The sequence below is a fragment of the Argopecten irradians genome, chromosome 1 (assembly GCF_041381155.1).
Source record: "Argopecten irradians isolate NY chromosome 1, Ai_NY, whole genome shotgun sequence".
Classification (NCBI taxonomy): Eukaryota; Metazoa; Mollusca; class Bivalvia; order Pectinida; family Pectinidae; genus Argopecten; species Argopecten irradians.
In genome coordinates, this window is record NC_091134.1 from 58686422 (window position 1) to 58709367 (window position 22946).

Here is a 22946-nt window from a genome sequence, read left to right on the forward strand (position 1 = left end):
TAAGGTGGTCAGGTAGGAAAGTGTTAAGGTGGTCAGGTAGGGAAGTGTTAAGGTGGTCAGGGTAGGAAGTGTTAAGGTGTCAGGTAGGAAGTGTTAAGGTGGTCAGGTTAGGAAGTGTTAAGGTGGTCAGGTAGGAAGTGTTAAGGTGGTCGGTAGGAAGTGTTAAGGTGGTCAGGTAGGAAGTGTTAAGGTGGTCAGGTAGGTAAGTGTTTAAGGTGGACAGGTAGGAAGTGTTTAAGGTGGTCAGGTAGGAAGTGTTAAGGTGGTCAGGTAGGAAGTGTTAAGGTGGTCAGGTAGGAAGTGTTAAGGTGGTCAGGTAGGAAGTGTTAAGGTGGTCAGGTAGGAAATGTTAAGGTGGTCAGGTAGGAGGTGTGTTAAGGTGGTTAGGTAGGAAGTGTTAAGGTGGTCAGGTAGGAAGTGTTAAGGTGGTCAGGTAGGAATGTTAAGGTGGTCAGTAGGAAATGTTAAGGTGGTCAGGTAGGAAGTGTTAAGGTGGTCAGGTAGGAAGTGTTAAGGTGGTCAGGTAGGAAGTGTTAAGGTGGTCAGGTAGGAAGTGTTAAGGTGGTCAGGTAGGTTAAGGTCAGGTGTTAAGGTGGTCAGGTAGGAAGTGTTAAGGTGGTCAGGTAGGAAATGTTAAGGTGGTCAGGTAGGAAATGTTAAGGTGGTCAGGTAGGAAATGTTAAGGTGGTCAGGTAGGAACGTTAAGGTGGTCAGGTAGGAAATGTTAAGGTGGTCAGGTAGGAAATGTTAAGGTGGTCAGGTAGGAAGTGTTAAGGTGGTCAGGTAGGAAGTGTTAAGGTGGTCAGGTAGGAAGTGTTAAGGTGGTCAGGTAGGAAATGTTAAGGTGTCAGTGGAAAGTAGGAAGTGTTAAGGTGGTCAGGTAGGAGGTGTTAAGGTGGTCAGGTAGGAAATGTTAAGGTGGTAGGAGGAAGTGTTAAGGTGGTCAGGTAGGAGGTGTTAAGGTGGTCAGGTAGGAATGTTAAGGTGGTCAGGTAGGAAGTGTTAAGGTGGTCAGGTAGGAAATGTTAAGGTGGAAGGAAGTGTTAAGGTGGTCAGGTAGGAAATGTTAAGGTGGTCAGGTAGGAATGTTAAGGTGGTCAGGTAGGAATGTTAAGGTGGTCAGGTAGGAGTGTTAGGGGTCAGGTAGGAGTGTTAAGGTGGTCAGGTAGGAGTGTTAAGGTGGTCAGGTAGGAAATGTTAAGGTGGTAGGAATGTTAAGGTGGCAGGTAGGAAGTGTTAAGGTGGTCAGGTAGGAAATGTTAAGGTGGTCAGGTAGGAAATGTTAAGGTGGTCAGGTAGGAAGTGTTAAGGTGGTTTCAGGTAGGAAGTGTTAAGGTGGTCAGGTAGGAAGTGTTAAGGTGGTCAGGTAGGAAGTGTTAAGGTGGTCAGGTAGGAAATGTTAAGGTGGTCAGGTAGGAAGTGTTAAGGTGGTCAGGTAGGAAGTGTTAAGGTGGTCAGGTAGGAGTGTTAAGGTGGTCAGGTAGGAAGTGTTAAGGTGGTCAGGTAGGAAGTGTTAAGGTGGTCAGGTAGGAAGTGTTAAGGTGGTCAGGTAGGAAGTGTTAAGGTGGTCAGGTAGGAAGTGTTAAGGTGGTCAGGTAGGAAGTGTTAAGGTGGTCAGGTAGGAAATGTTAAGGTGGTCAGGTAGGAAGTGTTAAGGTGGTCAGGTAGGAAATGTTAAGGTGGTCAGGTAGGAAGTGTTAAGGTGGTCAGGTAGGAGTGTTAAGGTGGTCAGGTAGGAAGTGTTAAGGTGGTCAGGTAGGAAGTGTTAAGGTGGTCAGGTAGGAAGTGTTAAGGTGGTCAGGTAGGAAGTGTTAAGGTGGTCAGGTAGGAAGTGTTAAGGTGGTCAGGTAGGAAGTGTTAAGGTGGTCAGGTAGGAGTGTTAAGGTGGTCAGGTAGGAATGTTAAGGTGGTCAGGTAGGAAGTGTTAAGGTGGTCAGGTAGGAAGTGTTAAGGTGGTCAGGTAGGAAGTGTTAAGGTGGTCAGGTAGGAAGCGTTAAGGTGGTCAGGTAGGAAGTGTTAAGGTGGTCAGGTAGGAAATGTTAAGGTGGTCAGGTAGGAACGTTAAGGTGGTCAGGTAGGAACGTTAAGGTGGTCAGGTAGGAAATGTTAAGGTGGTCAGGTAGGAACGTTAAGGTGGTCAGGTAGGAAGTGTTAAGGTGGTCAGGTAGGAAGTGTTAAGGTGGTCAGGTAGGAAGTGTTAAGGTGGTCAGGTAGGAAGTGTTAAGGTGGTCAGGTAGGAAGTTGTTAAGGTGGTCAGGTAGAGGAATGTTAAGGTGGTCAGGTAGGAAGTGTTAAGGTGGTCAGGGTAAGTTAGGAATGTTAAGGTGGTCAGGTAGGAAGTGTTAAGGTGGTCAGGTAGGAAGTGTTAAGGTGGTCAGGTAGGAAGTGTTAAGGTGGTCAGGTAGGAAGTGTTAAGGTGGTCAGGTAGGAAATGTTAAGGTGGTCAGGTAGGAATGTTAAGGTGGTCAGGTAGGAAGTGTTAAGGTGGTCAGGTAGGAAGTGTGTTAAGGTGGTCAGGTAGGAAGTGTTAAGGTGTCAGGTAGGAAGTGTTAAGGTGGTCAGGTAGGAAGTGTTAAGGTGGTCAGGTAGGAAGTGTTAAGGTTGTCAAGAAGGAAGTGTTAAGGTGGTCAGGTAGGAGGTGTTAAGGTGGTCAGGTAAGGAAGTGTTAAGGTGGTCAGGTAGGAAATGTTAAGGTGGTCAGGTAGGAAGTGTTAAGGTGGTCAGGTAGGAAGTGTTAAGGTGGTCAGGTAGGAAGTGTTAAGGTGGTCAGGTAGGAAGTGTTAAGGTGGTCAGGTAGGAAATGTTAAGGTGGTCAGGTAGGAAGTGTTAAGGTGGTCAGGTAGGAGGTGTTAAGGTGGTCAGGTAGGAAGTGTTAAGGTGGTCAGGTAGGAAGTGTTAAGGTGGTCAGGTAGGAAGGTGTTAAGGTGGTCAGGTAGGAGGTGTTAAGGTGGTCAGGTAGGAAGTGTTAAGGTGGTCAGGTAGGAAGTGTTAAGGTGGTCAGGTAGGAAATGTTAAGGTGGTCAGGTAGGAACGTTAAGGTGGTCAGGTAGGAAGTGTTAAGGTGGTCAGGTAGGAAGTGTTAAGGTGGTCAGGTAGGAAGTGTTAAGGTGGTCAGGTAGGAAGTGTTAAGGTGGTCAGGTAGGAAGTGTTAAGGTGGTCAGGTAGGAAGTGTTAAGGTGGTCAGGTAGGAAGTGTTAAGGTGGTCAGGTAGGAAGTGTTAAGGTGGTCAGGTAGGAAGTGTTAAGGTGGTCAGGTAGGAAGTGTTAAGGTGGTCAGGTAGGAGGTGTTAAGGTGGTCAGGTAGGAAGTGTTAAGGTGGTCAGGTAGGAAGTGTTAAGGTGGTCAGGTAGGAAGTGTTAAGGTGGTCAGGTAGGAAGTGTTAAGGTGGTCAGGTAGGAAGTGTTAAGGTGGTCAGGTAGGAAAGTGTTAAGGTGGTCAGGTAGGAAGTGTTAAGGTGGTCAGGTAGGAGGTGTTAAGGTAGTCATGTAGGAAAGTGTTAAGGTGGTCAGGTAGGAAATGTTAAGGTGGTCAGGTAGGAAGTGTTAAGGTGGTCAGGTAGGAATGTTAAGGTGGTCAGGTAGGAGGTGTTAAGGTGGTCAGGTAGGAAATGTTAAGGTGGTCAGGTAGGAAATGTTAAGGTGGTCAGGTAGGAAGTGTTAAGGTGGTCAGGTAGGAAGTGTTAAGGTGGTCAGGTAGGAAGTGTTAAGGTGGTCAGGTAGGAAGTGTTAAGGTGGTCAGGTAGGAAGTGTTAAGGTGGTCAGGTAGGAAGTGTTAAGGTGGTCAGGTAGGAAGTGTTAAGGTGGTCAGGTAGGAAGTGTTAAGGTGGTCAGGTAGGAAATGTTAAGGTGGTCAGGTAGGAAGTGTTAAGGTGGTCAGGTAGGAAGTGTTAAGGTGGTCAGGTAGGAAGTGTTAAGGTGGTCAGGTAGGAAGTGTTAAGGTGGTCAGGTAGGAAGTGTTAAGGTGGTCAGGTAGGAAGTGTTAAGGTGGTCAGGTAGGAAGTGTTAAGGTGGTCAGGTAGGAAGTGTTAAGGTGGTCAGGTAGGAAGTGTTAAGGTGGTCAGGTAGGAAGTGTTAAGGTGGTCAGGTAGGAAGTGTTAAGGTGGTCAGGTAGGAAGTGTTAAGGTGGTCAGGTAGGAAGTGTTAAGGTGGTCAGGTAGGAAGTGTTAAGGTGGTCAGGTAGGAAATGTTAAGGTGGTCAGGTAGGAAGTGTTAAGGTGGTCAGGTAGGAAGTGTTAAGGTGGTCAGGTAGGAAGTGTTAAGGTGGTCAGGTAGGAAATGTTAAGGTGGTCAGGTAGGAAATGTTAAGGTGGTCAGGTAGGAAATGTTAAGGTGGTCAGGTAGGAGTGTTAAGGTGGTCAGGTAGGAATGGTGGTCAGGTAGGAGGTGTTAAGGTGGTCAGGAAGGCAGTGTTAAGGTGGTCAGGTAGGAAGTGTTAAGGTGGTCAGGTAGGAAGTGTTAAGGTGGTCAGGTAGGAAGTGTTAAGGTGGTCAGGTAGGAAGTGTTAAGGTGGTCAGGTAGGAAGTGTTAAGGTGGTCAGGTAGGAAGTGTTAAGGTGGTCAGGTAGGAAGTGTTAAGGTGGTCAGGTAGGAAGTGTTAAGGTGGTCAGGTAGGAAGTGTTAAGGTGGTCAGGTAGGAAATGTTAAGGTGGTCAGGTAGGAAATGTTAAGGTGGTCAGGTAGGAACGTTAAGGTGGTCAGGTAGGAAGTGTTAAGGTGGTCAGGTAGGAAGTGTTAAGGTGGTCAGGTAGGAAGTGTTAAGGTGGTCAGGTAGGAAGTGTTAAGGTAGTCAGGTAGGAGGTGTTAAGGTGGTCAGGTAGGAAGTGTTAAGGTGGTCAGGTAGGAAGTGTTAAGGTGGTCAGGTAGGAAGTGTTAAGGTGGTCAGGTAGGAAGTGTTAAGGTGGTCAGGTAGGAAATGTTAAGGTGGTCAGGTAGGAAGTGTTAAGGTGGTCAGGTAGGAAATGTTAAGGTGGTCAAGAAGGAAGTGTTAAGGTGGTCAGGTAGGAGGTGTTAAGGTGGTCAGGTAAGAAGTGTTAAGGTGTTCAGGTAGGAAGAACAGTGGTAATACTTATGACCTTGGTTTTATTCCTGACGAAATTTGAAAAGGAGCTCAGGCCAATATTGCTTTCCTCCTAAAACATTCATTTTGGAAGCATACTATGTGATAACATTGCATGGAAAGGTAGATTGACTTATTCTTGATTTAGGAAACATTACTGTGATACTGAATTTTGATCTTTAGCAAGTCTCAAAGACTGGACAGTAGAGGTCAAAAAGTGATAATAGGGTCAGAAGGTCAAAAGAAGAAGCAATTGATAAGTAATACCAGAAAGGATCTTAAAAGTCAGAAATCAAAAGATTTACTGGAGAATAGTTGATTCTCAATACAAACATGTTTTACAACTTTACAATAAAGGCGGAAACACTTTTGAATGTAGTCAAAGAACTCATTACCCTAACTCTGAGGTTGTATAAAGTTGGGGTTAACTGTCCAGTCAACTAGAAACTAGGGAATCCCCTCGTCTCCTCCCACTTACCACTAATTGACAACATTCTCCACCCCTTCTATGGTGAAGTGTGGCCAATTCAAGCATGTCAAACTTCAAAAGGCATGTCTATCTACTGGAAAATTTTACTTTTATGCACTGTCAACTTATCTGTACAACTTTGATATTATCATCAAAATCTGGTGAAAAAATAGCCTAGTCTGCAATGTACGATACTTAGAGCAAAGGAATCATCTGACCATGCACTGTACAACTTTATAGAAGAGTTTAAGATTTTTTTGTTCTTTCCTTTAGAAATTAATAAAGATTATTCTATTGAAAGTCATTATTATGGTTTTAATTGGTTTCATTCAAAAAATGTCCGTTGGATTGAAAATTTAACTTATTATGCAAACTGCAAAAATAACAATTTTCGCTCCGTTCATTGGAGTGACAGTTATGGAAATCCCGGCCCTTTTGTGGCCTTACAAAGCTACCCAACTGTAAGGGATCTCAAAAGTATCCTTTTGAAGTGCTCAAGCATGCCGCTTCAGGATATAATTGACCACTTTAGTGGCCAGAGCCAATAGCTTTAATGTCCAGTTGGTCACTGGATAGCCATCTGTCTGTCCAAGTAGATTTGTCTATGATCTTAGACCTTGGAAATACTTGAACTAGATCATAGCAATAGAGTATTTAATGTGTTTTCTAGAGACAAACTAAACTAAAATCAGTCCTGTTTTAAAGCTTGTTGATGGTGTATGGAGGTCTACACATTCTATAGACACCTGCAGACTGAGTGCTCCCTAAAGACTAATTAAAAGTCTCTAATGCTAATTTTAATGATGATCAAAATTTCAATATTTAATATTTGAATCTAGAAACTGTGAGAATGAAATGACATTTTTTCACATTTATGGAATATGTATTCTTACAATTAGAATCTATGTCAATAAAATGAAGCTTTGTCAATGGTGAGATGTATTGTCACATAACGATATGAATGAGCAAAGACCATGACCGAACGTGTAGGTGTTAATATAAAATATTGATAGCTACAAGTGAATTTATACATATTATATGTATTGAAGAAATTAAGTATTACTGTTGAGTTTTTTCCAACACTAGCCTAGATAATGTGTAAATTAATGCTGATGGTGCTTACAAATAAGTTCAATGACCCACAAGTTATGGCTTTCTTGCAGCTATACTTCTTTAATGTCTTATTGAAAAAAACCTTCTTAATTTGATTATATATATACAGAGGACTCCACATAATCGAATAACGGTTATTTGAATATTTCGGTTATTTGCATAAAATTCTGCGGTCCCGATTTTTTCCTTCTTTTTCTTTGTTTTTTAACTCCGTGTATTTGCATAGACTTTTACATGACCTCCGGTTATTTGAATAAAATATTTGGGAAATTCTAAAAATAAAATCGAATATTTTCAACTTTAAATTATATATTTTTAGCGAAATTCGCCGATATATGTTTCAAGATACTTCGCTTATACTAGAAATCATCATGGTGACAGATAAACGTTATCGTATGGCTTGTTATTTTATGCATGAATCTGCAAAGGTATTCGACGCTGTTACGATTTACATCAGCAGCGGTTGATCACAACTTTAGTATAATCACTAACTCAAACATCTAATTAAAGCATTTGAACTTTCAAATATGTTTATTTATTAACGTAACGTACCTTAGTTCGCGATCGGTTGGAGAAACCATGCTTCCTTACAACAATCGCCATTCATGAGTAGTCTCGTTCAACCCGAGTCTTGTTGACTACGACAGACATGTGCGAATCAAGCGTCTCAAGGATACAAAAGATACTTGCTACATTGTTTCATTGCTACTTGAATATGCATTAATTTCTGAAAAACAACACTACTAGTTGATCGGCACTTTGAAGTTTAATCACGATCGTAAATTCATTTTGCCAGGCAAAGGTACGTAAATTTCTTTATTAGACCTATTTAGGTTCAGAATTGTAGACAAAAATTCAATCCTGTTTAGTTATTGCATTTGATATCGATCATTTAGCTGTTTCTCAAATATTCACGTGTCGATCTAACGTAAACAAGAATCTAATATTGGAATATTTTTTGTAATTAAAATAGATTTTAATTTTTAATCGATGGCGGCCATCTTGTTAAAAATGCAATATGCACAACTAGGTCCCTAGGGGAACCTACATATGAAATTTGAGACAGATCCCTTCAGTACTATCTGAGAAATAGCCATAACAAACTTTAACTATCGAAATCCAAGATGGCGGCCTGGCAGCCATCTTGTTCACCGATTGATCCAAAAATGCAATATGCACAACAAGGGCCCTAGGGGAACCTACATATTAAATTTGAGAAAGATCCCTTCAGCACTTTTTGAGAAATGGGGATATCAAACCTTAACTATCAAAATCCAAGATGGCCGCCTGGCGGCCATCTTGTTTTTCCTATCAGACTCAAAATCTGTATGACACAAATAGGGACCAAGGGTAACCTCCATGTGAAGTTTGAACAAAATTCCTTCAGTAGTTCTCAAGAAATATCGATAACAAACTTCAACTGCCAAAATCAAAGATGGCTGCCTGGCGGCCATCTTGTTTTTCCGATCAGCCTCAAAATCTGTATGGCACAAATATGGACCAAGGGGACCCTCCATGTGAAGTTTGAACAAAATCCCTGCAGCAGTTTTTAAGAAATAGTGATAACAAGCATTGTTTACGGACGGACGGCGGACGGCGGACCACGGACCACGGACGCAGGGCGATTTGAATAGCCCACCATCTGATGATGGTGGGCTAATAAAAACAATAACGACTGACTAGTGAGCGCTTTCGCCCCATTCAAGGGAGCTCTTCAGACTGTTTATTGAAGACGTATACTACTTTTTCGGAAGCAGTATTATATATGTAGATGTAGCTCATTCGGTTAATGGCTCTGTCTTTTGCTCAGCACATAGTGTGTTCGAATCCTACCGAGCACCGGAAATATTTTTATATTTTCATGTTTTGTCTTTTATTTAATCCGACATTGTATTATTTGTATTCTTCCTCATTGAATGTTTATATCTTGTCTCTTAGCAAATGAAGTCATGAATTATGACGTCATAATACGTCTTCAATAAACAGTTTGAAGAGCTCCCTTGAATGGGGCGATAGCGCTCACTAGTCAGTAGTTATTGTTTTTATTTCTTATATTGGTTTACATTGGTTGTAGTTTTATCAATTTAACGTCCTGTTAATAGCCAGGGTCATGTAAGGTTTGTTGGTGGAGGAAAGCAAGAGTACCCGGAGAAAAACCACCGACGAGCGGTCAGAACCTGGTAACTGCCCCACATGGGATTCGAACCCGCATCCCAATTAAGGTGGAGGGCTAGTGGTAATTATGTTGGGACATCTTAACCATTCTGCCTACGCGGCCCCTCGATATACATGTAAATCTCTGTAATACATTAAGATTTAACAGATTATCTCCCTTATATAAACCCCTGTGTTTCATACAAAATAAGATTTTACAGATTATCTCCCGTGTATAAATCCCTGAATTTCATACATACAACATAATATGATACAGATTGTCTCCCTTGTATTACGTGTTGAACACCTTATCAAATTTCATTACATAACCTGAAACACAGACATATGTCACCTCTCGTTAACAGGTGGTGTTGTATAAACTTCCTCAACATCCCAAACTATCATTGACCAACTGGTCATCAATCCTTATCAGTATTTATAAACATCAGCAAGAATATCAGGAACTGGCTACAACTTTGCTTTATATTTGTATATTACCATTGATTTCTACTAACCACACAGAATACATGGTTTCTGTTGACAATGTCCTTCAAATGATGCTCAGAATCTGAATAATTACATAACTGTTGAAACTGAGGCAGAAAAATCCATATGTTGTACATTCATCAGTCTATGGCATCATTTAGTGTTTTCCCAACATGCACTGGTGCAATTCTTCAAAATATTTGAGGTTTTCTTACAGTTGACCTACAGATTTTAACCTATTTGACTTAAATGTATTGGTGTATACTCTCTTGGTTCTGTTAGAATGTTCTCGGAAGTTGAAAGAACTATTATTAGGAATAGTATGGTACATTCATTCATGTATTTTGTTAAGTTTTAATTAGCTTGGGAGATTATGAATATAAAAATAAGTAAGGAAATCTGAATTTCATTGAGCACGTTAAAATGTTCAAGAGTCAAATCGTTTGATCTGTATAGTAAGAGACAATGCAGACCAGACATGATTAGGCAGGAGAGTTGGAAATTCTTCAACCATTTACCGACGGAATAGAAAACACATGCTTTACACCCAGCTAAGTAAAACACAATTCTTCATCAAACAGATCAAACGTCGGCAAAGTGTGGCAGCTAATCACGATTGTCTGTGATGCTTCATTATAATCATCAGCGTAATGTGCTGAAATACTATGCTAACGATGCAGTAATGAATTTTAATTGCATTTCATTCTCGTAGAACTATAAATTAATGGGGCCACAACTTTTTTTATTATGATGATGATACCTGTAGTATGTTCAGCGTTCATTCATATTTTCTTTATATTGACTTTATTTGATTCTTGGTTTAGAAGGATGTAAGGAGGAAATATAAAAGAGTGGTGGTGCTTGAAAAAGTAACATTTAAGAGAAACAAATCTTGTCAAGTGCTTTCTGAACAGTTTTGAAAAGCAAGAGAACATAAAATCCTCTAAAACTTAAACTGCTACAATACAAAAGATTCAGACGTCTATAAATAAATGGTTCTTCTATATTCAAATTATGTCCAACTACTACATGTGTCCTTCAATCTTTCTTAATAATAAGTTGTATTGAAAGAGAGGTTCAATCTATACGATAATTCTACCTGTACATCTAGGATTGTGTAACGCTCATATAATAGTGCTAGGCTTTACGTGGTAATGAACGCCATAGATATTACTCTAGGTTAGCAGCACAATCAGGTACAGATACTGATACAGGTGTGTTTATTTGAACAGGTATACTAATTAACTATAAACATTACCTATAGCAATATAAACAGTAAGGTAAATAAACACCTATATAGTCATTATTGTCTGTTACTTATATACCTCGACTCATGACTGACTCAAGTACCTGTCAATCACCTGCTATTAACTCATTAATAACCAATCAATTAATATCATATCCTATCACTTATCACCAGGACCAAAAACCCTTCTAATGGTATTGGTCAATACATTAACACCCCTGACCAGTACAGTTATTGACCACTGCTTGATTAGTCGGACAGGTAAATGAAGAGAGATACTCAGGGAGCGTGAAACTCTATAATAAATTTATTTTATTGATCAGATGCATTCACAGATATCAGTTACATATGCCAATTAATGCCATGGTATGTAAACAGCCTGATATACAGGGAATAGCTGAGGTTCTACAATAAATGTGTAATACCTAGGATCATATCACAGAAATATGATAATTAATCTGCAGTTTTATCTTTATTTTATCTTATTGATAAAAGCCAATCTGATAAGACAAGAGAAGAACCTGGCTTGAAAATATCTGTCTTGCATGCCACATATATAAAGCAGTTGTTTTTGTCTGGAGCTATAGAGAGGGAAGGTTTAACTTTGGTCTTGAGCTTTAAGACAAAGTTGTTTTTGTTCTGTGGGAGGAGAAGCAGCAGTTAGTCTGAGCACAGTTGTCTTCCTCTACACCTATTAAAGAACACAATTGATTTTGCTCCATAGTAAATCTAGAGACCGACAAAATTATTTTTGCTCCGTTATGAATCTTGAGATCGATCGGCATAGTTATTTTTGCTCCGTTGTGAAACTAGAGAACAACAAAGTTGTTTTGTTTATTCTATAGCCATAGAAAGACTGTGTTTTAGCTCTGAAGATTGAGAATCTAGGCAGTTGTCTTTGCTCATATGATATGGAATTTGTTCTTGCTCTGAAGATATAAGAGAAAGAGAACATTATTTTTGTTTTATGTTCTGATGCTAGAGAAGTCTCAGACAAGCTGATTTTGATATGAAGCTAAAAGAAAGACAAATATGTTTTTGTTCTGAAGCTCAGGGAAGAACAAAGCTGTGTTTTTGTTCTGAAGCTCAGGGAAGAACAAAGCTGTGTTTTTGTTCTGAAGCTCAGGGAAGAACAAAGCTGTGTTTTTGTTCTGAAGCTCAGGGAAGAACAAAGCTGTGTTTTTGTTCTGAAGCTCAGGGAAGAACAAAGCTGTGTTTTTGTTGAATTGGGAAGCTCAGGGAAGCTCAGGGAAGAACAAAGCTGTGTTTTTGTTCTGAAGCTCAGGGAAGAACAAAGCTGTGTTTTTGTTCTGAAGCTCAGGGAAGAACAAAGCTGTGTTTTTGTTCTGAAGCTCAGGGAAGAACAAAGCTGTGTTTTTGTTCTGAAGCTCAGGGAAGAACAAAGCTGTGTTTTTGTTCTGAAGCTCAGGGAAGAACAAAGCTGTGTTTTTGTTCTGAAGCTCAGGGAAGAACAAAGCTGTGTTTTTGTTCTGAAGCTCAGGGAAGAACAAAGCTGTGTTTTTGTTCTGAAGCTCAGGGAAGAACAAAGCTGTGTTTTTGTTCTGAAGCTCAGGGAAGAACAAAGCTGTGTTTTTGTTGAATTGGGAAGGACATTGTAACATTTTGTTCTGAAACTATAGAAGGCCAAAGTTATTTTAGGAGATTGAGACAAAGCTGGTTAAATGCTCAACAGCTATGGAAGGACAAAAATAAGGAACGCTCTTTCTATTTGGAACCTAGGCAAAGAATAATTTGATTTACTCTATCTGCTTAACCAAGTTATCTTACAAAAGCCAAAAGAAAATAAATTCAAACTTTAAATCTGCCTGTAGCATTATCATAAATGGGGTAAGTCTAATACAAACTGGTCGATATGCATTTATAATTTCAACAATCTACCACTTTCACTACATTTGCAATGTCAGCATTTTTTCTCTTTAATCATGATCAGGAGAGATTAAAACAAATGTTTGTATGTATGCTCGAGAGATTTCAAATTCTACCTTTACTCATAGAATTTTGATGTACATGTATTCAACCTCCATGTCCAACATAAAACCAAGCCTACTTATCTAGAAAGATAGGTACTCCTGAATTAATATAGATAATTCATCACAGATCTGATGTCACAAGGTATATAAGTGTTGAGATCTACCAGCACTACACTCAAACATCTATATAGTTCTGAACTTAGCTCTTTATTAATTCATGATCTCTTTCACACTAGCAAAAGTCAATTAATCTGATTGTTACACTTGTTCGACCAACTGTGACTCTTATATATCACGATCATTCAATCAACCATAACATATACACTAGAAGTAACTGCAAGCAGATCTAAATGGAACCTGCCTTTTGTGACAGATTGTGTGTGATATTGAGTATAACTATATCTGTCTCCTGAAGCCATATGATACCATGAAACTGAATTTGACGGTATGTAACTCACTGTCATCAATGATAATGAAGTGCACAATTGTTTCATAGGTACTGAAGGAACAGTCAAATCTTGGACCGAGGTTGTAGGGAAAACCTAGGGAAGAATTGCTCAAGGTCGAAGGCCAAATGCAACAGTTCAATATGGCTTCTTTGCTACCAGGGTGAATGATATGGCTATTCTGGGAGAAACAAATGATTTATGACCTAACCCTCTATGTAAAAAATGTCTGCATTAAATACTTGATTTCAAGAACTATGTTGTTTCTAAGAATGGACAAAACCAAACAAATTTTTATCGATACACTTTTCTGGTACATGCAACAGTATCTGGCATTAAGTCGATGGTAGTCTGCATTCACATGTGATTTTTTTATGAAACCAGTCCAAAACTATATATTCTTAAATAGAGAGCCAGAAAATGGTATTAATGTTATTGCTTTGGATATGTTTTTACTGAACAGTAACCTTGTCATCAGCATTTCTGTAAGTAACCAGGACCAAGTTGTAATAAGTCACTAAAGTCATCATATTGACCATGATATACCTATATGACATATGAACACAAGCCATCTCCAGGACTCTTTAGAACTCATACTGATTCTGTTTAACCCTGTACTATTATATGATTTCGATTTCTGTCCCCAGTAACTATAGTGATGGACACCTGTTTTATGTAATGTTGTCCTCCTGTCCCCAGTAACTATATTGATGGACACTGTTTTATGTAATGTTGTCCTCCTGTCCCCAGTAACTATAGTGATGGACACCTGTTTTATGTAATGTTGTCCTCCTGTCCCCAGTAACTATAGTGATGGACACCTGTTTTATGTAATGTTGTCCTCCTGTCCCCAGTAACTATAGTGATGGACACCTGTTTTATGTAATGTTGTCCTCCTGTCCCCAGTAACTATAGTGATGGACACCTGTTTTATGTAATGTTGTCCTCCTGTCCCCAGTAACTATAGTGATGGACACCTGTTTTATGTAATGTTGTCCTCCTGTCCCCAGTAACTATAGTGATGGACACTGTTTTATGTAATGTTGTCCTCCTGTCCCCAGTAACTATAGTGATGGACACCTGTTTTATGTAATGTTGTCCTCCTGTCCCCAGTAACTATAGTGATGGACACCTGTTTTATGTAATGTTGTCCTCCTGTCCCCAGTAACTATAGTGATGGACACCTGTTTTATGTAATGTTGTCCTCCTGTCCCCAGTAACTATAGTGATGGACACCTGTTTTATGTAATGTTGTCCTCCTGTCCCCAGTAACTATAGTGATGGACACCTGTTTTATGTAATGTTGTCCTCCTGTCCCCAGTAACTATAGTGATGGACACCTGTTTTATGTAATGTTGTCCTCCTGTCCCCAGTAACTATAGTGATGGACACCTGTTTTATGTAATGTTGTCCTCCTGTCCCCAGTAACTATAGTGATGGACACCTGTTTTATGTAATGTTGTCCTCCTGTCCCCAGTAACTATAGTGATGGACACCTGTTTTATGTAATGTTGTCCTCCTGTCCCCAGTAACTATAGTGATGGACACCTGTTTTATGTAATGTTGTCCTCCTGTCCCCAGTAACTATATAGTGATGGACACCTGTTTTATGTAATGTTGTCCTCCTGTCCCCAGTAACTATAGTGATGGACACCTGTTTTATGTAATGTTGTCCTCCTGTCCCCAGTAACTATAGTGATGGACACCTGTTTTATGTAATGTTGTCCTCCTGTCCCCAGTAAACTATAGTGATGGACACCTGTTTTATGTAATGTTGTCCTCCTGTCCCCAGTAACTATAGTGATGGACACCTGTTTTATGTAATGTTGCCCTCCTGTCCCCAGTAACTATAGTGATGGACACCTGTTTTATGTAATGTTGTCCTCCTGTCCCCAGTAACTATAGTGATGGACACCTGTTTTATGTAATGTTGTCCTCCTGTCCCCAGTAACTATAGTGATGGACACCTGTTTTATGTAATGTTGTCCTCCTGTCCCCAGTAACTATAGTGGATGGACACCTGTTTTATGTAATGTTGTCCTCCTGTCCCCAGTAACTATAGTGATGGACACCTGTTTTATGTAATGTTGTCCTCCTGTCCCCAGTAACTATAGTGATGGACACCTGTTTTATGTAATGTTGTCCTCCTGTCCCCAGTAACTATAGTGATGGACACCTGTTTTATGTAATGTTGTCCTCCTGTCCCCAGTAACTATATAGTGATGGACACCTGTTTTATGTAATGTTGTCCTCCTGTCCCCAGTAACTATAGTGATGGACACCTGTTTTATGTAATGTTGCCCTCCTGTCCCCAGTAACTATAGTGATGGACACCTGTTTTTATGTAATGTTGTCCTCCTGTCCCCAGTAACTATAGTGATGGACACCTGTTTTATGTAATGTTGTCCTCCTGTCCCCAGTAACTATAGTGATGGACACCTGTTTTATGTAATGTTGCCCTCCTGTCCCCAGTAACTATAGTGATGGACACCTGTTTTATGTAATGTTGTCCTCCTGTCCCCAGTAACTATAGTGATGGACACCTGTTTTATGTAATGTTGTCCTCCTGTCCCCAGTAACTATAGTGATGGACACCTGTTTTATGTAATGTTGTCCTCCTGTCCCCAGTAACTATAGTGATGGACACCTGTTTTATGTAATGTTGTCCTCCTGTCCCCAGTAACTATAGTGATGGACACCTGTTTTATGTAATGTTGTCCTCCTGTCCCCAGTAACTATAGTGATGGACACCTGTTTTATGTAATGTTGTCCTCCTGTCCCCAGTAACTATAGTGATGGACACCTGTTTTATGTAATGTTGTCCTCCTGTCCCCAGTAACTATAGTGATGGACACCTGTTTTATGTAATGTTGTCCTCCTGTCCCCAGTAACTATAGTGATGGACACCTGTTTTATGTAATGTTGTCCTCCTGTCCCCAGTAACTATAGTGATGGACACCTGTTTTATGTAATGTTGTCCTCCTGTCCCCAGTAACTATAGTGATGGACACCTGTTTTATGTAATGTTGTCCTCCTGTCCCCAGTAACTATAGTGATGGACACCTGTTTTATGTAATGTTGTCCTCCTGTCCCCAGTAACTATAGTGATGGACACCTGTTTTATGTAATGTTGTCCTCCTGTCCCCAGTAACTATAGTGATGGACACCTGTTTTATGTAATGTTGTCCTCCTGTCCCCAGTAACTATAGTGATGGACACCTGTTTTATGTAATGTTGTCCTCCTGTCCCCAGTAACTATAGTGATGGACACCTGTTTTATGTAATGTTGTCCTCCTGTCCCCAGTAACTATAGTGATGGACACCTGTTTTATGTAATGTTGTCCTCCTGTCCCCAGTAACTATAGTGATGGACACCTGTTTTATGTAATGTTGTCCTCCTGTCCCAAGTAACTATAGTGATGGACACCTGTTTTATGTAATGTTGCCCTCCTGTCCCCAGTAACTATAGTGATGGACACTGTTTTATGTAATGTTGTCCTCCTGTCCCCAGTAACTATAGTGATGGACACCTGTTTTATGTAATGTTGTCCTCCTGTCCCCAGTAACTATAGTGATGGACACCTGTTTTATGTAATGTTGTCCTCCTGTCCCCAGTAACTATAGTGATGGACACCTGTTTTATGTAATGTTGTCCTCCTGTCCCCAGTAACTATAGTGATGGACACCTGTTTTATGTAATGTTGTCCTCCTGTCCCCAGTAACTATAGTGATGGACACCTGTTTTATGTAATGTTGTCCTCCTGTCCCCAGTAACTATAGTGATGGACACCTGTTTTATGTAATGTTGTCCTCCTGTTCCCAGTAACTATAGTGATGGACACCTGTTTTATGTAATGTTGTCCTCCTGTTCCCAGTAACTATAGTGATGGACACCTGTTTTATGTAATGTTGTCCTCCTGTCCCCAGTAACTATAGTGATGGACACCTGTTTTATGTAATGTTGTCCTCCTGTCCCCAGTAACTATAGTGATGGACACCTGTTTTATGTAATGTTGTCCTCCTGTCCCCAGTAACTATAGTGATGGACACCTGTTTTATGTAATGTTGTCCTCCTGTCCCCAGTAACTATAGTGATGGACACCTGTTTTATGTAATGTTGTCCTCCTGTCCCCAGTAACTATAGTGATGGACACCTGTTTTATGTAATGTTGTCCTCCTGTCCCCAGTAACTATAGTGATGGACACCTGTTTTATGTAATGTTGTCCTCCTGTTACAGGTAACTATAGTGATGGACACCTGTTTTATGTAATGTTGTCCTCCTGTCCCCAGTAACTATAGTGATGGACACCTGTTTTATGTAATGTTGTCCTCCTGTCCCCAGTAACTATAGTGATGGACACCTGTTTTATGTAATGTTGTCCTCCTGTCCCCAGTAACTATAGTGATGGACACCTGTTTTATGTAATGTTGTCCTCTGTCCCCAGTAACTATAGTGATGGACACCTGTTTTATGTAATGTTGTCCTCCTGTCCCCAGTAACTATAGTGATGGACACCTGTTTTATGTAATGTTGTCCTCCTGTCCCCAGTAACTATAGTGATGGACACCTGTTTTATGTAATGTTGTCCTCCTGTCCCCAGTAACTATAGTGATGGACACCTGTTTTATGTAATGTTGTCCTCCTGTCCCCAGTAACTATAGTGATGGACACCTGTTTTATGTAATGTTGTCCTCCTGTCCCCAGTAACTATAGTGATGGACACCTGTTTTATGTAATGTTGTCCTCCTGTCCCCAGTAACTATAGTGATGGACACCTGTTTTATGTAATGTTGTCCTCCTGTCCCCAGTAACTATCGTCATAGACAACTGTTTTATGTAATGTTGTCCTCCTGTCCCCAGTAACTATAGTCATAGACAACTGTTTTATGTAATGTTGTCCTCCTGTCCCCAGTAACTATAGTGATGGACACCTGTTTTATGTAATGTTGCCCTCCTGTCCCCAGTAACTATAGTGATGGACACCTGTTTTATGTAATGTTGTCCCTCCTGTCCCCAGTAACTATAGTGATGGACACCTGTTTTATGTAATGTTGCCCTCCTGTCCCCAGTAACTATAGTGATGGACAACTGTTTTATGTAATGTTGCCCTCCTGTCCCCAGTAACTATAGTGATGGACACCTGTTTTATGTAATGTTGTCCTCCTGTCCCCAGTAACTATAGTGATGGACAACTGTTTTATGTAATGTTGTCCTCCTGTTCCCCAGTAACTATAGTGATGGACAACTGTTTTATGTAATGTTGTCCTCCTGTCCCCAGTAACTATAGTGATGGACACCTGTTTTATGTAATGTTGTCCTCCTGTCCCCAGTAACTATAGTGATGGACACCTGTTTTATGTAATGTTGTCCTCCTGTCCCCAGTAACTATAGTGATGGACACCTGTTTTATGTAATGTTGTCCTCCTGTCCCCAGTAACTATAGTGATGGACACCTGTTTTATGTAATGTTGTCCTCCTGTCCCCAGTAACTATAGTGATGGACACCTGTTTTATGTAATGTTGTCCTCCTGTTACAAGTAACTATAGTGATGGACACCTGTTTTATGTAATGTTGTCCTCCTGTCCCCAGTAACTATAGTGATGGACACCTGTTTTATGTAATGTTGTCCTCCTGTCCCCAGTAACTATAGTGATGGACACCTGTTTTATGTAATGTTGTCCTCCTGTCCCCAGTAACTATAGTGATGGACACCTGTTTTATGTAATGTTGCCCTCCTGTCCCCAGTAACTATAGTGATGGACACCTGTTTTATGTAATGTTGTCCTCCTGTCCCCAGTAACTATAGTGATGGACACCTGTTTTATGTAATGTTGTCCTCCTGTCCCCAGTAACTATAGTGATGGACACCTGTTTTATGTAATGTTGTCCTCCTGTCCCCAGTAACTATAGTGATGGACACTGTTTTATGTAATGTTGTCCTCCTGTCCCCAGTAACTATAGTGATGGACACTGTTTTATGTAATGTTGTCCTCCTGTCCCCAGTAACTATAGTGATGGACAACTGTTTTATGTAATGTTGTCCTCCTGTCCCAGTAACTGTGATGGACATGTTTATGTATGTTGCCCTCCTGTCCCCAGTAACTATAGTGATGGACACCTGTTTTATGTAATGTTGTCCTCCTGTCCCCAGTAACTATAGTGATGGACACCTGTTTTATGTAATGTTGTCCTCCTGTCCCCAGTAACTATAGTGATGGACACCTGTTTTATGTAATGTTGCCCTCCTGTCCCCAGTAACTATAGTGATGGACACCTGTTTTATGTAATGTTGTCCTCCTGTCCCCAGTAACTATAGTGATGGACACCTGTTTTATGTAATGTTGTCCTCCTGTCCCCAGTAACTATAGTGATGGACACCTGTTTTATGTAATGTTGCCCTCCTGTCCCCAGTAACTATAGTGATGGACAACTGTTTTATGTAATGTTGTCCTCCTGTCCCAAGTAACTATAGTGATGGACAACTGTTTTATGTAATGTTGCCCCCCTGTCCCCAGTAACTATAGTGATAGACACCTGTTTTATGTAATGTCTGCTTCAGTAAACATCATCCACCTGTTAGCATTAAAGCTCAACTCTTTATCACTATTACAGCTCCAACATTGTTAAAAAGGATAAAAAAATGTATCCAATCTTTCTTTTTTAGTGAGTAACTCATTTCTGAGTTGTTTGGTTTCCTACCTATACACTAAAGTTGTTTACACACTAGACTAGATTCTAACTTTCAAACTAACTGGAGATATCATATTAGAATTTAGCTGAGAAAACCTTTGCCTCTGGAGGACAGTCTCTTTTTAATCCTTAATCTTTATTTACATATTATAATATCAATCATAAAATAATAATAATAATAATAATTCAAAAGCTTTAATAATCTTTAGTGAAATGTTGTTTCATAACCCTATAAATACATGTTCCAATTTTTAACAATGGAAATTGCTGAAGTAAATCCTGCTACCTGGTGCCAGTTTACCTATGTATTTTATGAACAGGTTGCTTCTTTAGAATGATTACGGTAAACGACAGAGAACAATCATACTGGTTCTGATCCATTTTTAACAGCCAAATAATTAACTAAAAAGACAAACATTTGAACAATTAAACTTAATTAACAGAGAAAATCAACCTATAGTCCTGTAATCTCATACCCTGTTTTATCAGGTTACTACAGGGGCCCTGGAAATTGATAGGAAAATCCATCTGGCTGACAGATTGTTCCTGAATCTGTGGTCCACCGTTATGTAAACATACAGACAGATGGGTGATTATTGGACAAAGCCTTATATAAAGAGTGGTAACAAAATGTACAGGCAGGAATACTGGGGGGGGGGGGGGGGGGTTCAATAAATCTGGATAAAGGGGAGGGGGTTCTATATACAGGCAGGAAAACATGGGAAGGGGTCAATAAATCTGGATAAAGGGGAGGGGGTTCTATATACAGGCAGGAAAACCTGGGAAGGGGTCAATAAATCTTGATAAAGGGGAGGGGGTTCTATATACAGGCAGGAAAACTGGGAAGGGGTCAATAAATCTGGATAAATGGATAAAGGGGAGGGGGTTCTATATACAGGCAGGAAAACCTGGGAAGGGGTCAATAAATCTTGATAAAGGGGAGGGGGTTCTATATACATGTAGGAAAACTGGGGAGGGGTTAATAAATCTGGGGAGGATTCTATATACAGGCAGGAGTACTGGGGAGGGGGTCAATAAATCTGGGAGAGGATTCTATATACAGGCAGGAATATTGGGGAGGGGTCAATAAATCTGGGAGAGGATTCTATATACAGGTAGGAGTACTGGGGAGGGGTCAATAAATCTGGGAGAGGATTCTATATACAGGCAGGAATACTGGGGAGGGGTTAATAAATCTGGGAGAGGATTCTATATACAGGCAGGAATACTGGGGAGGGGTCAATACATCTGGGAGGGAATTCTATAAATCTGGATAAAGGGGAGGGGGTTCTATATACAGGTAGAGATATAGGATGAGGTGTTTGAAAAAAGAGAGGGGGTTCTATATACAGGTTGGGAGGGGGGTCAATAAATCTGAGGAGGGGCTCTTCATACAGATAGAGATACTGGATGAGGGGAGGATGTCAAGATTTCACAATCTTACTGGGGCTTAGAATATATGCATACAGCAACTGTATGTTGCATGTATAAAACCGTTAATTCATGGTAATAATTTAATTCATTATCTTGGGGCTCTATATACAGGTAGATATTGGTGGGGGTGGTCAATAAATCTGGGGAGGGGGTCCTTTAGCCTGAAGGGGACATTAAACAAGGAGCAGAACCCTTATTAGCTAAATAGTAACTGCCTTGTCATCATCATGTTAGCATAAGCTTCCTTCGTATTCAGTTTACTTTGTATCAAAAGACACTGATAAACAATATCATAGCTCATTTCTGCTAAACAAGCCTTGATCAGTAGGTCAAAGCTCCACAATCTTTAATTAAAATTTGTGGCGTTAATTTTCAATCTGTAGGTGGTACATCCCTTTGGTCTTTGATGCTTTTAGTGAGCACCTAGGTAAACTTTCTAAACGATGCATAAAAATTAAAATCTTAATCACTTTTTCAATGTATCAGAGTTCCTGCTGGATTTGCCATGTGTTGTAACATAGTCTATCAGATGATCGGCCTCTCTCAGCTACGCTGTTCAACAAAACTGCACGCAGCTAGTCCAACACAAAATTGCAGATAAAATCATGATAGAGGCAAAAGTTTATTAATCCATTTGGTTTTTAAACATGGTTTATTACACTGTATCTCACATCTATAAGTTCCTAATCTGGTTCTATTTAAACTACAGATAAGTAACTTGGTCTTATTTTCTGTATCTCCTACAAACTTAAATAGGATATCACTGAAACAAATTTTCACAATTTATAAAATGATCACTTATAAATAACTTTTAAGAAGACATTAGTTTTTTTTTTTTTTTGTAACAATAATATTTCATGCATGACTATAACTGAACTATTCAATGTCTGAAACATAAAATTTCAAACAGCCTTCATCTAAAGTTTAAAGTAGCCATTTAATAATGGAAAAGTCAGTGAGTGAGGACTACATTTTAAAACAGCTACGATTGAAATTGAAAGCATCAAAATGATCCATTAAATTATCCTCTCTTTCCTAAGGACGGCCCCTTATTATAGACTATCCCGCTCATTCATCGTCTTACAGGAAGGTAATATCAATATATAACGAGTTTACAGGTGGGGAGACACACCTGTATAGTCTCACCTTATACACATCTGTCACGTCCCGGCACCTGTCCACGGAGACCAGCACAACAACTCATATTTCACCAGGCACGCGCCAAAATTTACATCAATTATTCATACTGAGATTTCTTCACTATGAAGTACAGTTATTCTAGATGCGACATCTGTCCTCGGTCGTTCACTTTACAGCCAAATCAGGCAGCCTTCATGGCTTTAAAGAGGGCATTTCCCAACAATACATCACTTTTTTATCAATATAAAGTATAGAATTCATTGTCAAAGTGGTGCAGACTTTAAACATTTAAGAAGTAAATTTGATACCATATGCTACATAAATTTGAGAATTTTGCGACCTATTTTATCACGTTATCACAGATTACCTAATACTAAACAACAGCTTGTGAAGCTGTTAGATTTATTTTTTACCCTTAAGTGACATCTACAATGGGTTTATAACGACATCTGGCTGTATCAGAAAACCAGTCTCATCGGCAACAGAGTCAATTAATTAATATATAAAATATTGTAAATAATTCACCAACACTTCCTCATAAGTACCACTCATTAAATACAATTAAATTTCCCGTATGCAACTGAAAACAAGAAATTAGTAAATTCTGATAAAGTATGCTTGACTTTTTTTTTAATTGAAGTTAAATAACAAAATTAGCTATCATATTTATATATGTTTGTTATGGTTTCTATTTCCTTGTACCACTGTTTATTCACCATAC

At 39.8% G+C, this 22946-nt stretch overlaps 2 protein-coding genes across 6 annotated transcripts in view; one reads left to right on the top strand and one right to left on the bottom strand.

Moving 5' to 3' along the window:
- Positions 1–22946, bottom strand: part of LOC138336107 (activating signal cointegrator 1 complex subunit 3-like) — a 332564-nt gene that overhangs the window by 111973 nt on the left and 197645 nt on the right. The gene's annotated exons all lie outside the window — the stretch shown is intronic.
- The window catches only part of LOC138335395 (uncharacterized), an 84045-nt gene that overhangs the window by 51148 nt on the left and 9951 nt on the right, over positions 1–22946 (top strand). The gene's annotated exons all lie outside the window — the stretch shown is intronic.